General features: G+C 47.1%; 1 pseudogene; it reads left to right on the top strand.

The window, feature by feature from the left end:
• Positions 1-5,438: 5,438 nt before the first annotated feature.
• Positions 5,439-6,407, top strand: LOC138259073 (endophilin-B1 pseudogene; annotated as a pseudogene).
• The last annotated feature ends 10,466 nt before the right edge of the window (positions 6,408-16,873 follow it).

The raw sequence follows: 16,873 nt of genomic DNA, 5'->3' as shown, positions 1-16,873 counted from the left end.
TGGTGAGTGTCTGGGGCCTGGCCTGGGCAAGGCAGGATTTCACATTCAAGAGAGACTTTGCTTTGAAGTAGGCCTACTTCAAAGGAGAAATTGGGTAAAAGAAGGGCACCCAAAACCACAGACTTAGAACACTTCTGGAAACCAAGAGGAACCTCTGCCTGGAGAAGAGCTGAGGAAGAAGAGCTGCCCTGCCTGTGACTGTGCTTTGTGAAGCTATCCTGCAGTTGCTGCTTCTGCCAGAGTAAGAGGGCAAAGACTGGACTTTGTGTGCCTTCCATCTTGTGTAGATCTCCAAGGGCTTGATTTAGAGCTTGCCTCCTGTTGCTTGAAGTCTCAGGGACCGCAAAGACTTATCTCTGCCAGCCCCTGGAGTCTCAGGAGAGACTCCTACTCTGCCCTTTGGTGCTCATCCAGTCCCTGAGACCCTGAAAGGAGAAGCTGGCAGCCTAAAAGGAAGAAATACACGCACAGAACACTGTGTGGGCAAAAGATCGACGTGACTCAGATCTGCGGCTGGGAAATCAATGTGTCGCCTGCTTCGCGGCTGAAAATCAACTCTCGTCTGCAATGCGACCGAAGAATCGATGCATGGAGCTGGAGAAACGACTCGCAGCATCGCTGACGGAGGCTGGGAGATTGCAACCCGCTTTGCGTGGTTTTCGGAGTACCGTGCGGCTGGATTTCTGCTGCAAGTACCGCTGGGCGTGTTAAAACAATGCAAGGCCTGCCCGGACCCGAGAGTGCTGACCGGATTGACGCATCGCTCTCCTGTGGAGAGAAGAAACAATGCGCCCGACCCAACAAAAGGATAAACAACGCATGGAAACGCTCATGAGTGAAATCGACGCATCACAAGCCCTTTTTGATGCACCTGTCCGGGGTTATTTTTGACGCACCCAATGTACATTTTCACGGTAACAGTGTGAGTGTGTGTTTAAAACTACATGAAGACTCTTTTTGCTTTTTAATTGATAACTTGACTTGTGTATTGTTGAATTTTGTCGTTTTGGTCTTGTTTTGTTTAGATAAATATTTTCTATTTTTGTAAACCAGTGTTGTATCATTTTGTAGTGTTTTAATTAAGCTACTGTGTGTTGGTACAAATACTTCACACCTAGCACTCTGAAATTAAGCCTACTGCTCATGCCAAGCTACCAAGGGGGTAAGCAGGGGTTAGCTGAGGGTGATTCTCTTTCACCCTGACTATAGTGAGGGTCCTTGCTTGTACAGGGGGTAACCTGACTGCCAACCAAAGACCCCATTTCTAACAATCTACAATTGTCATATTTAGTTTACTTATAAGTCCCTAATAAAGTGCACCAAAAGTGTCCAGGCCATTTAAAACATCTTGCCAAGTCTCACACTCCTCTTTTATTATATGTAAGTTACCCCTAAGGAAGGTGCAAGCTAGCCGAAAGGGCAGGGTGCTATGTAATTAAAAGGCAAGACATATACTTTTAGGTTTTACATGTCTTGGTAGTGAAAAATTCCCAAATTTATTTTTCACTACTGTTTGGTCTACCCCTCTCATAGGTTAACATTGGGGATGCCACATTACATTTAATAAGCTATAGTTCCTGATTAGGAGGAGGGAGCTCTATCATGTTAAGTAGCTATTGAATTGTAATTATAAATCCTCTTTAATGCTAAAGTTGGATGTATGGTTGCAATTTTGAAAATGCCACTTTTAGAACCTTGGCATTTTCATGATCTTAACCTTGTGTGTCTGCAGCCTGTCTCCAATGTACATTTGGGCTGGGGTGACAGCTGGACTTTGTGCATTCCCTCTAGATAGCCACACACAAAGGGAGTTTGGGTGTGACTGATGGGCCATCAACATCCTGATGGCCCATCCTGTGCATAATAGGAGGAAGGAGCTGGACACATACTCAGAGTTACACCTGTCCTGTCCCCACACAAAGAGCTGCATACCCAGCAGTAGTGAGTCTGAAGCCATGACAGGAAGAAAGGACCTCTGTGCACTTTAAATACCCCTCTTTGAAGTCATATCAACTTCAAAGGCACAATTGGGTATAAGTACTTGACCTCTGGCCCGAGCAACTCAGTATTCTTCTGGACCTGAACCCACTCTGCCAGGACGAATAACTGCTGGGCTTAAGGACTGCTGCTTTGGAACACTGCTGCCTTTCTGTGTTGCCCTGCTGCATGCTGCTCTCTCTGACAGGGTAAAGAGTAAGCCTGGACCCTCATCACTAAACCCAGAGTGACTCCAAAGGCCAGCTGACTAGCCTTCTGCTTTCTGAGGACACAGGAACATCAAAGTCTTCCATCTGACTCCTGTACCTGGCCCATTGAAAGTGGACCCAGGTGCTGGCTCCAGTGGAACCAACACACCCACTGCTGCTAGAGCAGAATCAATGCTTTGCTGCTGTTGCAGGAGCAGAACCAGCGCATCACACTTAGACCCAGATCGGAACCACACTGCAGAGAGACAATCAACACATCCCTATGACTTCGTGGAGAAATCCAGTGCATCGGGTTTCGAAACTTTGCATCTTGGAACTGGTGCATTGCCTTTGGATCCAGTGCATCGCCAACCTAGAGCGTACAAAATCAACACATCACTCTAATTGCGGGGTCAACATTGAGGCATTACTCAACTGCACCTCACATCTTCATGCTGAAACAAGGATCAAGGTACTTTTGTTCAGCTGGCTTTGCATGGTCCCTGTATCTAGCCCACACTAATTGAAGTCACCTGAACTCTTGACTGTGCCTTGGTCCAGCGCGACCAGACAACACCATAGGCTCTTATTGCCTCTAAGCGCTATTTTTACCTTTTAATCTTTCAAAATCAACTTGTGCTTATTGGATTTTTGTCATTGTGGTTGTTTTATTTTTAAATTATGAGCTATTTTTCTAACTTGGTGTGGAATCTTATTATGTGGTGTCTTTACTGTTTTACTGCTTGAAGTGTTGCACAAATACTTTACACATTGCCTTTAAAGTTAAGCCTGACTGCTTTGTGCCAAGCTACCAGAGGGTGAGCACAGGTTAATTTATTGTGTGTATCTGATTTACCCTGAGTAGGATTGTGTTTCGTGCTTAGACAGGGTGCTAATTTCTGCCAACCAGTATCCCAATTTCTAACAGTCTTCCTCACCTTTATATTTGGATGTGGAGACATAGAAAATCCTTCAGCGAGCAGTGGTTAGGCGGTACACTGGGTGCTCTCAATATTTTGAACATGGGCAGCACAAAGGCTGGGATTTCACAGCACCTGGTGCACACGTGTTCAAAACCTTTTCGAAACGTTTGCCACCTGTGTGCCTCTATACATCATAGTTACTTAGGTTGTATCTGGGTTACTCCAGATAGCACTGATTTCTGATATAGTGGCTGCTCATCAATATGTGAAAAATTGGGAGTTTAAGGATGTTGATTTGGAATATAACCTAAGTGATAATGATGGCAGAACTTGCATATTCACTCACTCATCCAACTATACATTCTCCTCAGTGAGTTAAGGACCCGCTCCAGAGATCTGTTTCTAATATGCATATCAATCCTGCCTTAACTGTACATGTTCTTTGACTGATGAAACCTTGTACTAGTCTGCAGTGCTGGATCTACTCTGGTGTGAATGGAAGGTTGCACTTGCTGCATCGTGTGAGAGTGGGTAGCTTGCTTTGCTACTATCCTCCTGTGCCACTTCTGTGAGAAAGCAAATCTTGCACTGCTGCCACCTGATTTGTGTGTGTGCTGTGATGGAGAAAGCTTAGACTGCTGCTCCCGTACCTATATTTGTCCTCTGAAGGAGCAAAGCTTGCACTGTTTCTACTCAAGAGGTACCTATTCAAAGAAGAAAGGATACTTCCACTGCTGAATGAAGATGTTTCTACTTCTTATGAAGAAAAAAGTATATAGAGAATGCACTTGTATAGCATGCTCAAATGAAAAGGGACTTTCCCACAATATACTATATGAGATTCTTCTAGTCATAAGGAAGTTCTGTTTGCCATGTAATTCCTTGATTTAATAATGCCTGTGGAGTTTAGTCCTCTTGTGATCAGCAAATACCTAGAAAACAAACATCACTTTGCATCAGAGGTGACAAAAGAGGAAAATACCACCTGGCCTCCTGTAAAATGGATATCAGTTGCTTTTTTATGGCTGCAGCCACCTCAGTTGCCGATGGGCCTACAAGCAGGTGCCCATCAGAGAGACTTCTTGAATTCTGGTGATGACACCCTGCAGACTTCAACCTGCATCTCTCATATAAGAGGCAGCCAGTGGTGTGGATCCCACTAGTTTACGCCAAACTTTTGCAGCACTCAGCATCCTAGTTTATCTTCTGAAAATTGGCAATGGGTTATTCCAAGTTGACAGAAGGAGGGATAGAGAAGTAGTAATTGGCAGTTTCACTTTTCACATCACTCTCCTGTTGTTATTGCTATGCCATGGCACAAGTCAAGGTCTAATAGTTTTGAGCTTTGAGTTTTGAGCTCTAGAATGGAGAAGGGGAGGGCATTTCCCTTGATCCCAGTGATATCCCTATACATTGGAAGCCCCTGATGATGTGTGCCAGTTTTTCCACTCCTTAGCAGTGTAGGAGAAGGATGCCATTGTGGTGTTAACAAGACACACAATATAGTACAGAGAATGCAAGCGGTTCAAAATGTGGGTGATCAGGAGGGTGCCAAACAAAGGAGAGGGAAGAAGAAGTGGAGAAGGGGACCGAATGCCTAATCAATGTATTCAGCTAGGAATCTTCATGCTCCTAATAGGGGAGGCAAAGCCACAACAATTTCTCCAAGAGTTCAAGTGCTAGTGCTGGCGCAACAGTATGATTTACCAAAGCCCAAGACAATACTGCAGGCTGATCAGCTACATGCACACAGACATGTATTCCTCTGATCTCCCTGAAGCAGCGATCAAGGCTGTCTGTGAAGCAGGGAAGAGAACGCTAGCTCTGCTCTGCATCCCTACTTACTCTCGGATTCAATACATTTTAGTAACAAGCAGTAGAAGGAACAGGTGGTTGGGCAGATGAAATAGGAGAAAGTTTCCCATAGACACCACAAATAAATGAACAGGATACCACTCCATTAATTAATTTGTAAATCCATCACCTGTAGAAAAGCATCCCAACTTTGAACATGACATATAAGTTCCCAACTGTACATTTCTGAAGTACAGGAAGGCAATTAACGCGGAAGTATTGATGGCCGCGTTACTTACAGAATATTGCTTCTCAACCCCCTAACAAGCTTTGCTCTAAGGAAAGGTCAAGAAAGCCAAGCCTATGAATGGAACCTAAAAGCATGTAAAATTATTATGAATTAATACACTCTCAGATGAGTGATTGGTCAGGGCAGGGATGGGGAATTCGTATAATCAAAGATCTAAGGCAGTCACCAAGAATGCTAAAAGAGAAACGATTGGGCAGGCTGAGAAGACTGACTTGAATGCTCACCTGGAGAATCTTTTGAGCAAGGCAGATTGAACTAAACAGTGGACAGAAAAAATCCTGAAGTGGACAGAAGTGTTACTACAGCCAAACCCAAATGCCAGAATAGAAGAGTTTGTGTATGAGAAGTTGGACAGGAAAGCACCAACCCGTCTGAACAATTCCGAACAGTTGTCGCAGTACATGATGGATGCAGGAAATTAATTTGGTCCGGGTACTGCATATGGGAACGCACTAATCAAATGTGGAGAAACACAGAAACGAATTGGAACTGCAGACCGGGAACTCATGCATACAGCTGCAACAAACTTTCTCAACCATTAAGGAAGTTTATTGAGGGTGATTATAAGACACTATCTCGAAGCGCAAACTATTGCAAATCAAACGGCTGGATTTGGATGCACCAAAAACCAGATTAAAGAAGGCGCGAGTGGCAGAAGCCAGGGCCGCATGTGAACAGCAATTGAGAATAGCTCAAAGTGAATTTGATCGTCAAGCAGAGACTACCAGGCTTTTGTTGGAAGGAATCAGCAGCACACATGCACATCATCTTCGATGTCTGAATGACTTTGTAGAAGCTCAAATGACGTACTACACACAATGTTACCAGTACAAGCTTGACCTCGACAAACCACTTGGAAGTTTTCCATCTACCTTCCTTGCCAACAATAGTCAGTCTTCTTCACCGGGTGTGCCAAGTCTTCCAAACTCCTCTGTTTTAAATTCGACTTCATTACCTGCCACAAGCAATTCAGTCATTACTTTTGACTTCATTGAACATAAAGCATCTAGCGGCAACAGGAACGCCAGAGTTCTCTATGATTATGATGCTTATAATAGCAGTGAGTTATCATTGTTAGCAGATGAGGTGATAACTGTTTACAGTTTACTCGACATGGATTCTGATTGGCTGATGGGTGAACGGGTCAATCAGAGTGGAAAAGTGCCTATCGCATATTTAGAGCTGCTGAACTAAGACTGTATTGTATTGTATTAAGTGTCAATAATGGTGACACCATATTTATATGCAATTAACTCTTTATATAAAGCAGAATACGTGTAGTTCACGTTACTGTCTTAAAAACAATATCGTCCAATGATGTTACTGCCAATACCATTGCATGGTGTATACTCCAGAACTTGACATAAAACTTGTGTTGAGAGCTTTTACTTTGTGCAAGAATATGCATTTTCTTACCAGTTATAACTTAGTCCTCCTTTTCAATAGTCTATTTAGAAAGCTGGAAGCACCAGTTTCTACCGAATTTTGACATTGAAAGCAAGCTTTTTGTGTCAAATAAATTTATTGTAACTTAAAAAAAAAAAATATCAAAGACACAAGCCTCGAAGATATGGGATACTCCGTCCATCTCCCAAGAGAAACCAAAAAGGTATACATCCCTCACTCAAAGAAGCTTGACAGCAAAGAGTCTCTCTTTCTTCCTGTTCTTCCACTACTGGAACCTGAACTAGCCTGCGGCTCTGATAAGACTCCACAAACAAAGATGTTAATCCTAGTCACATAAATATTGCTGGACCCCAGTACCTCCAGCAGAAGGAATGATGCTAACAGGATAAATGCTACCGGAGTCTGAATGTCAACAGAAACCCAGGAAGCTACAGAAATCCACATTTCCTCCAGGAAGCCCCATCTTCAGTCAAAAAAACGTATGGGACCTCTCAATGATTAAGAAACATGGTCCCTCGTTAAGCGACAGGTGGAATCTTGCCATAAGAAATATGCCCAAAATAACAAAACAGTAGGCTTCCAGCGTCCTCAGAAATAAACGTTTGCCCTGTCTAAAGGATAGAGTTGGATATGAACGCACGTGGTTCAAGGACATGACATTTGTGAGCAATACTTGTAGTATTCATTCGGACCAATCAATTGATTGCATCATGATAGGGTATGGGGACAGTGACTTGCCAGGCATCCTTTTAAGGAGCAAAATACTAGCCCACATTTCCTCTAAGATGAAGTTGTTGTTGTGACCATTGACATCTTTACATTAGAACAAATTAATCTTTGTCCAGCGTTTGCCACTGTGAAAAGCAATGATTTGGGTCCTTCAAATCACCATTTAGGGGAGGGGGGCAAAGATGGTAAGCAAATTTGTAAATAAATGGTTGCTGCTAATTTTGACTATCAAATGCTTGATTTCCTTTCCGATTGATGCTTTCGTTGTAGTTTTATGTTTGTAACTTAATTCAATCCGAATTGTAATTATTCATTTTTCTTTTCTGTGCATGAAGGTCTTGAAGGTGATGTAGGCAGAAAGCAAGCCATTTGAGGTTGTGGAGCAAAGGGATACATTTTCAAAGATCTTTGATGGGGTGTTCTGCTGCGCTGCATTGCTCGTGAGTGCAGTTCAACATGTTTCTTAGAATCCAGCTGGGAGATATTTTCCTCAATTTGGGATGGTGGTGGAGACAGGACTTGTGCCTGGATGGCTGTTCCGAAGATAGCATTTGGGAGGAATGTTCTAATTCTGAGAAGCATGGTTAGTTGATGCCAAGAGGCCTTGCTTTTTTGTCCAATGAGTGATTGTGAATGCTCTTATTAATTTAGTGCTGATGGTGAATTGTAGTGTGAAGCCAACAAAGGTTCATATCTTTGAGCCTTTTTATACCCCAAGTAAGTTACTGATGAGACTGAGTTCTACATGGGTGGGATTTAGAAATTTAGTTTTGCACAATGGTAAGAAAAGTTTTCAGATGGATTATGGCATGGCCAAAAGTGACCCTTTTATCAAGCGGTGAACGATGTATAGGTGTATGCTGATGTCCATGTCATCAGGTAGGGCTGCCAGAGATTCCATGTATAAGTTGAAGTTCATCCATGAGATACTGTAGCATTCTGGGATGACATATGTGATGATCTTTGGGTCTGGACTCTGAGAAACACATCCGGACCAGCAGGATCCCGTTGGTTAGGTAGTAGCTGAACCACTACATTGCAGTCTCATTAAATTCAATTTGGAATACCAGTGTGGTGAGCCAGTGAGCGGTCCATGGTGCTAAAGGCAATAACTGTACTCAATTTAATGAAATTCAGAGGATAAAAGGATGAGTTGAGTTGACCTCCCTCCCTCCGATTCAAACTCATGACATGGAGATCAGAGAACATTCAAATCACCGATAATCATCAACCATTTGCTGTCTTTGTCCAGAAATCATTGGTAGGGAAGAGTAAGGTTCTGTGAATGATGGCATGTTTGAAGGTTTTGCCTTCAATGCCTCCCTGGTCGTGTTTCTGCATTAGGTAGCTTTGGCACTTGTTATAAGCTGCTTATGAAACTGAGTTGTTTCAGGGAGGTATGCTCCTCTAGCACCGATGTGCATCTCCATTTAATCTCTTGGTATCTGATGGCTTAATTGCTGTAGATGAACATTTGGCTGAACCAAGGAGTGGAAGTCTTAGATTCAACGGAGTGAGGTTTGAGTGAACATGGATGCACGCTGTTCATTAAGGAGCATTGTAGATGTCCTGAAGAAAGGATTTGGCATGAACATTCGAGTCTGATGAAGCTGCTAGTGCTGTCAGGCACCCATTGATCCTGAAGGATCTGTTAATAGATAAAGTTATCTTTCGTTCACCACGATGAGTACGAAAGGTGTGGCACTGGTCGATGGATACTTAAGCAATGAGGTATTGATTGTCAGTAATAAGCAAGCCCTGGCAAAGCCAATTTAATGTGCTAATACAAGCAGACAGCCTTTGTTCACCCTTGTATTTGCATGCATTAGTACATCAAAGTCATATCTATTGGCTTTTCACTTGTCACATTTTAGGATGGCCTCTCATTGGCAAAGAGCACTCTCAATTGTGTGACCTGTCATGCGAGCCAATGCTTAGGGGCACAGCAGTGTCTCTGGCACTACAGTTGCTCACCTAGTACAATTTAAGAGGTCTGGGACAGAGTGGGGACCTTTGGAAAAACAGTGGGTGAGGAAAGATATTGTGGGTGGCAATTTTGTAGCAGGTTAGCAAGTGTCCTAGGTGGAGTGAGCAAAGACAATGACCACACTCTCAGGGTCCGTCTGCTACCTCCCTATTCCATATTTCACTTTGATATTGAAAGCATTTGTGGGTGATGTTGGCTACAGGCAGCTTTAATTGCTTGTTGGCTTGATCTCTTGTACCGAATACATTCCATATATGTAGGATGGGATTTTGGTCATCAGCCCCTGCCTCAATCTTCGATGTCTTTGCTATTTATCTCATTTCTCTGCTCCTGGTTCAATGGTTTTCCTCCCTTTTCTTGTGCTTGTCCTGCCCAGGAGCATTTAAGTCTCACAGAGTTCTAATTAGATGAAGCATGTTTCCAATGCTCATGCTGGACCTTACTGATATTATTTTGTTTCCTTCTTTCTCCCTGCTATTCCTCACCCCAAAACCCTTCTTTTCGCAACTCTCCACCACCCAACTCCCTCTTGCACCCTCACAAGACCCCCATTTTTAACAGTATTTTGCCCTCTTTATGATATTAGTGGGCAGTCATCTTAAAAATTTTTTTCATCGTTTCGTGGAGCTTCTCACATGTGAGCATAGGCACATGTGAGCACGTGCACAGGAGGCACTTTTTAATGATTTTGTTTTCTTTTAACAAACCCAGTCAGAGAGGTCACCATGGATGTGCGTGTGTCTGCCTCAGCCAGGTTTCTATGGGATTTATTAAAATAAACAAAAGTGCATTCAAAGATGTCTGCCACGGGTGCACTCATGTGCACTGTGACTAACCTTCATAGACATTTGTAAAAGTGTTATTACACATTAAATATGGCTGCAGTCTAGGTGCATACATCCATGCTCGCAATCTTTGAATACACTTAGTAATGTTTTTTAAACCAGTTCCAAGGTGGTCTCTGAAGATGCACATTCATTTGATGCTGCAATATGAGCCCAAAAATTCCCCAGCAAAGCAATAGTTTTCACTCATGAGACATGCCGGTTTCACAAAAGCTTATTTTTATTGAAGAAACTCGTCAAAACAATATTTTGGAAAGGAGCATAATATAGTTAAGTATGGACTACCATGCAATGTTGTCCAGCAATCTATGTTTGAAAAGAGGCAGGAAGGTTCAATACATTTTCACCAGACAGTTACTGCTAAAGGCAGTGAAATTTATAAACCAGATTTTGGTCAGCAGGAATGCAAAAAACAACAACCTGATGATTATCTGATGATGATGAAAGCAGCAACAGATTGTTTCAATTGTTGCAGTTTTCTGAGCTCCTGTGACATGTCATCTGAATATTTATGTGCCTGACAGAGCAAATGGCTGGCCAGGCTCAACATAGCTACCCTCTCAACTTCTCAACTTTTATAAGCAACAGATTAGCCCCCCCTGCTGTAGTGTTGCCCTCTTGAGCCCATGTTGGTCCCCTATTTTAGCTTGTTTTATATTTAACATTCAACATGTTTTAGCTGCATTGATTTTGGCATGGCTTATTAGCAGTGACATTTTACAGACTTCCCTTGCATGATATTGTTCTAGGAATATATTGTACAAGTTGCTTGTTTTAGTTACCCTTTCCTCGACATTTAATCAGTACATTCTGTTCAAGGCTAGGAACACAGCACACAATATCCTAGTGCTTGCATTGTCCATTCAGGAGACAGCTGCTAAAATCTGGATATAGCATTGAAAAAGAGCTGTGCTTCTATCACAGTGCAGCTTTTATTAGATAAATTATGTACCTGCCCAGAAAGGATAGAGAGGCACTCCAGCCACAACCATCCTGGGATGAGTGCTGTATTAAACATGCAGCTCTGCTGTTGCTAACCTACCACCTTCCCCAAGAGGACTGCCATCCACACTACAGACTAAGGTGGTCATTACAACCCTGGCGGACGGTGTTAAAGCTGCGGGAATACTGCAAACAGGCCGGCGGACAAAAAAAGGGAATTATGACCCTGGCGGAAACCGCCAACAAAGACAGCCACTTTAACACTCTGACCGCCACGGCGGTACAGACAAACAGCGCGGCGGTTACCGCCAACAGACATGCAGGAGACAATGTACCGCCCACACTATTACAACCCGCCAATCCACCACCTTTTCCGGGGCGGATTCACTGTGGATAAAAACACGGCGGAAACAGCTTTTGCTATGGGAAAACGCTCACCTGAACACATCCCACGTGGAACGACGACTCCATGGAACCAGAGCTGCAAATATTCCCTGCCCTTGTCTTTCTGCTCCTCTACGAACAACCGCTACGTAGTCGCAGAAGACTCCGGTGAGTACTGCACCTATGACATGGGGGAGGGGGCAGGCAAAAGTTAGGGGGACACCCACCAAACACCCCCACCCTCGCATATCACAACATACACACCAATGCATTCACAAAAATCACAAGAACAACCCACAATCCCCCCGGAAGAATGAAAACACAATGCGAAATTCGGTCAAACATTATAATGTGCCAATATACATGTCATACAAAAATATACTGATATATATTAGAAAATCACTCATAATAATATACAATACGAGAAGTAGTGCAGATATGTACACAACAATGTCCGTGCACCAACAGTCCAAAAATGCATGGCCGAGGTCCACAAACGACACCTGACCACAATCGGAGAGAACACTGCCGGGGCATCAGATAGAAATACTACAGGGGGAATGGAAGGGGGGGCACCTCAGCCAGATGAATGCGAAGCCAGATCCATGACGGGGCACCATGCCCATTGACGTATCCTGGGGAGTGCAAAGCCACAGTCTCTCAAGTCTCTACAGTGGGTGGGTTGCCCACTGTGCCATCCAGGGGAGTGCAAAGCTACAGTCTCTCAAGTAGATGCAGTTCTCTACTGGTACTGGGTGGGACTGGTGCCCATACTGGATGAGTCTCCATGTGAAAGTTCCTGTCCTGTCACTGTCCCAGCTGCACATGGGATAAGGATGCCTGATGTAGCGGTCCATTCATTACTACATGGTGCCTGCCCTGTTCAGCGGTGCTTTGCCATAACGGTCTTTGCCCTGTTCAGCGGTCTTCACCATGGCGGTCTTTGCCCTGTTCAGCGGTGCTTTGCCATAGCGGTCTTTGCCCTGTTCAGCGGTCTTCACCATGGCGGTCTTTGCCCTGTTCAGCGGTGCTTTGCCATAGCGGTCTGTGCCCTGTTCAGCGGTGCTTTGCCATAGCGGTCTTTGCCCTGTTCAGCGGTCTTCACCATGGCGGTCTGTGCCCTGTTCAGCGGTGCTTTGCCATAGCGGTCTTTGCCCTGTTCAGCGGTCTTCACCATGGCGGTCTTTGCCCTGTTCAGCGGTGCTTTGCCTTAGCGGTCTTTGCCCTGTTCAGCGGTCTTCACCATGGCGGTCTTTGCCCTGTTCAGCGGTGCTTTGACATAGTGGTCTTTGCCCTGTTCAGCGGTGCTTTGCCATGGCGGTTCTGGTACGGACATTGGTGTGTGGCATGACGTTCCGTCATTGCCCAGCGGGGCTGTGGCAGCCGGGGCCCTCCTGGGCTGTGACTCTGGCGGTGGTCTCTGGACCAGTGACGATACTTGGGCCCTCCTGGGCTGTGACTCTGGCGGTGGTCTCTGGACCAGTGACAACGGTGCTGGCGGTTGTGTCTGGACCGCCGGAAATGATGGCGTACTTCTCCGCCGTGACACTCACAACAGGCTGGCAAGACTTCCTCTGGACCTTCCCCACCTTTGGTGGAGTCACAGCTGACTCTCCATTCCCCTCCGAACCCAGGTCAGTTGTTGTCCCACCAGGAGTCTTAACACGGTCCCGACGTCCACTCTCCAATTTTAGAGCCTTTACAGGGGGTGGGCTGCCAGTGCCTTGGCTCCGGGTCCTACTGCCTGCCCTAGTGGCCGGTGCACTCCACAATCCCTAAACTTGCACCACTGGTATTGGAGGCTTTTTGGCTGAGGCGCTACAACGGGACTGATGAATTGGAGGGGGGGTGGGGGCAAAAAGGTCAATTTTACACAGGGACAGTTTCTGACAAACACTGGGATGGGTAGCTGGAGGGGGTCTGAGAGTGGAGGAAGAGGAGGTGGTTGTAGGATGTGTTACTTTAGCTGTTTTGGGTGCAGGTGCAGGTACAGGAGGCTGTCGTGAGGTGGATGGATGTTGGGTGAGTGATTGCCGGTGTTTGGGTACTTTGGGAGGGGGTGTCACAGACACACTGGGAGAGGACACAGGGGACGTGTAAATGGCAGTGGAGGTGGTGAGTGCAGGTGAGTGGCTTGTGGTGCTGGGTGTCCTGGTGCGATTCCTGGTGCCTGTAGATGTGGTGCATGCAGGTGTGTGTGTAGATGAGACTGGGAGGGAGGAGGGAGAAGAGGAGGAGGAGGACACAGTGGAGACAGTGGATGTTGCTGTGTCTGTATGGGTGTGATGCTTGTGTGAGAGCCTGTGGTATGTGTGGTGCCTATGTTTGCTTGAGCTACTTTTGGGTGTTGACTTGTGTGCATGCTGGTCTGTAGGTGTGCTTGGGATGGGCTGGGGTACAGGGGATTGGGTCTGGGTGGAGGAAGTTGGAGGGGGGAGGCTCGACACAGGGACAATGGCTGCCATCAGTGCTGAGGCCAGAGATTGCAGGGTTCGCTGAAGGACAGCCTGACCAGAATGAATGCCCTCCAGGAATGCATTACCGTGTTGTAACTCTCGTTCTACACCCTGGATGGCATTCACAATGGTAGACTGCCCAACAGTGAGTGACCTGAGGAGGTCAATGGCCTCCTCACTGAGGGCAGCAGGGGTGACTGGGGCAGGGTCTGAGGTGCCTAGGGCAAAGGTGATGCCCACCCTCCTGGGTGAGCGGGCACGGGGCGAACGCTGAGGGGCTGCTGGGAGGGCGGTGCTGATAGGGGAGGTGGCGGTTGTACCTGTAGAAGTGGTGCGCACAGATGGTGCCACCACCACAGGGGAGCTCCCATCGGCAGACGAGTCCGTGTCGCTGGTTGGTGATCCGGTGGCCGACGTGAAGCTCCCCTCGCCCTCCGTCCCACTGGTGCATTCAGAGTCCGTGGTGTGGCCCTCCACGGCCATGTGGGATGCAGCTCCCTCGTGCTCCGGTGCCACTGTACCTCCGCCTGTTGATGCTGATGTACAAAAGGACAGGGAGAGCAGGAAAAGGGGGGGAGACAGAAGAACGAGAGTTTTAGTGCATGGTATTCCGCTACCGTTGGCGGACAAGACAGATGCAGCAGCCCCCTGCATTACGCCGTGCTCCTGCACTCTGCACACACAATTTTTGGGTTATGGCCTACATGGCAATGGTGGACATCTGAGCACATGGATGCCACAGGGGCAAATATACTTCGACTTGGCACTCTGCTGAGGTGGGGTTGAGTGCCACATGGCCTACATAACGGAGGGGCCTTGCCTACCTAACTCGCCCTGGCTTAGGGACACCCACAGCCCACCTCCCCCACCCAGACACCTCCACTGCACGCAAAGTCCACAGAATGAGGTTGTACTCACCCCCTTGTGTCTGCTGTGATGTCCTCAAGCGCCCATCCAACTCCGGGTAGGCCACCGCCAGGATCCGGAACATCAGGGGGGTCATGTTGCGATGGGCACCCCTCCCACGTTGGGAGGCCATCCCCAGCTGAGCCTCCGCCGTCTTCTTGCTGCAGCGGCGAATGTCCTCCCATCTCTTCCGGCAGTGGGTGTCCCGTCTGTGGTGGGCCCCCAGGGTCCGGACCTCCTTGTCGATGGCACGCCAGATGTCCCTCTTCTGGTGGGCGCTGACCTACATGACATGCACAAGGGAAGAGGAACAGTCATTACCAACTGCACCGTTGTTGTGAGTGGCCCCCTCCCTACTCTGGCCATGTGGCCCATTCATTCGCATGCATTAATGTTCAATCAACTCTGCCCACTTCCCTCTTCCACCCAGCCCTCTCCACCCAGGCCTAGCCCATACAACGTGCCCCCTGTGTTCTAACCTGTTGGTCTGGAGGACCGTAGAGTAGCGTGTACTGGGGGAGGACCCCATCCACAAGTTTCTCCAACTCCTGTGCAGTGAAGGCAGGGGCCTTTTCCCCAGACGCAGCAGCCATCGTCGCTTCCAGACCGAGGTCACAGCAGCACTAGCAGTGTAGGTCCTCTCCTGTTGAAGGTCAGGTATCTAGTGATTGAACAGTTAGAAAATGGCGGTGACGTCCGCGGCGGTGTGCATCATCACCGCCGGCGCACCTGTTCATTGGCTCCTGGGACCCATAGGGTCCACTGTTAACCAATACAGCATTGCGCCGCGGTCTACGACCGCCTACCGCGACGGTGTGCAACGCCAGCACAGTTACCCCACAATCCCATTGTCCCAGTTTAGAGGTCAGGCAGCCGCCATTTCAGGGGCCCACATGGCTTCATTTACTACTGCGTCACACATAGCTAGGCCTACACTCAACACACATACAGGAAGGGTTTCGTGAGTGGCGTAGTCTTGTGTGTAACTGTGGGTACATACCTGGAGGAATAGTGACTGGTTCTTCGCTGTTGTCCTTCGTAGGCACCGTCAGCTGGGACATATGAAAAGATGGCGGAATCCTCCGGTGTACCGACCGCTGGTGGACCTGTTGACAATGGAAGAACGACATTTAATCGTCACCTACCGGTTTGACCGTGCCACTATCCAGGAACTATGTACCCAGTTGGAGCCAGACCTGATGTCACCGATCAGCCATCCGACTGGAATCCCCGCTGACGTGCAGGTGCTGTCAGTGCTCCATTTCCTTGCAAGTGGGTCTTTTCAGACAACAGTGGCCATGTTATCAGTGATGTCCCAGCCTATGTTTTCCAACGTGCAGTCCAGAGTGTTGTCTGCCCTGCTGAAACACGTAAGGAGCTACACCATTTTCCCTCAGGTGGAGGATTTGCCTACAGTGAAGGGTGACTTCTATGCCCTTGGACATATCCCCAACGTCATAGGTGCCATTGATGGGACCCATGTAGCTCTGGTCCCCCCGCAGGAGTGAACAGGTGTACAGGAACAGGAAGAGTTATCATTCCATGTCCAGATGGTCTGGTTGGCAGACAAGTACATCTCGCAAGTAAATGCTATGTTCCCTGGCTCAGTGCATGACGCCTACATTCTGCGCAATAGCAGCATCCCTGATATGATGGGTCAACTCCAGAGGCACCGTGTATGGCTATTGGGGGACTCTGGTCACCCCAACCTGTCCTGGCTATTGACCCCAGTGAGGAATCCCAGGACCAGGGCAGAGGAACAGTACAATGATGCCCATGGGCGGACTAGGAGGGTGATCGAACGCACCTTCGGACTCCTGAAGGCCAGGTTCAGGTGCCTCCATATGACAGGTGGATCCTATTCTACTCACCGAAGAAGGTGTGCGACATCATCATCGCCTGCTCCATGCTCCATAATTTGGCTTTGCGACGCCAGGTGCCTTTTCTGCAGGAGGATGATCCAGATGACGGTGTTGTAGCAGCTGTGGAGTCTGTGGAGCCTGT

This window comes from Pleurodeles waltl, chromosome 2_1, assembly GCF_031143425.1.
Source record: "Pleurodeles waltl isolate 20211129_DDA chromosome 2_1, aPleWal1.hap1.20221129, whole genome shotgun sequence".
Classification (NCBI taxonomy): Eukaryota; Metazoa; Chordata; class Amphibia; order Caudata; family Salamandridae; genus Pleurodeles; species Pleurodeles waltl.
This window is presented reverse-complemented; position numbering and strand designations above follow the sequence as displayed.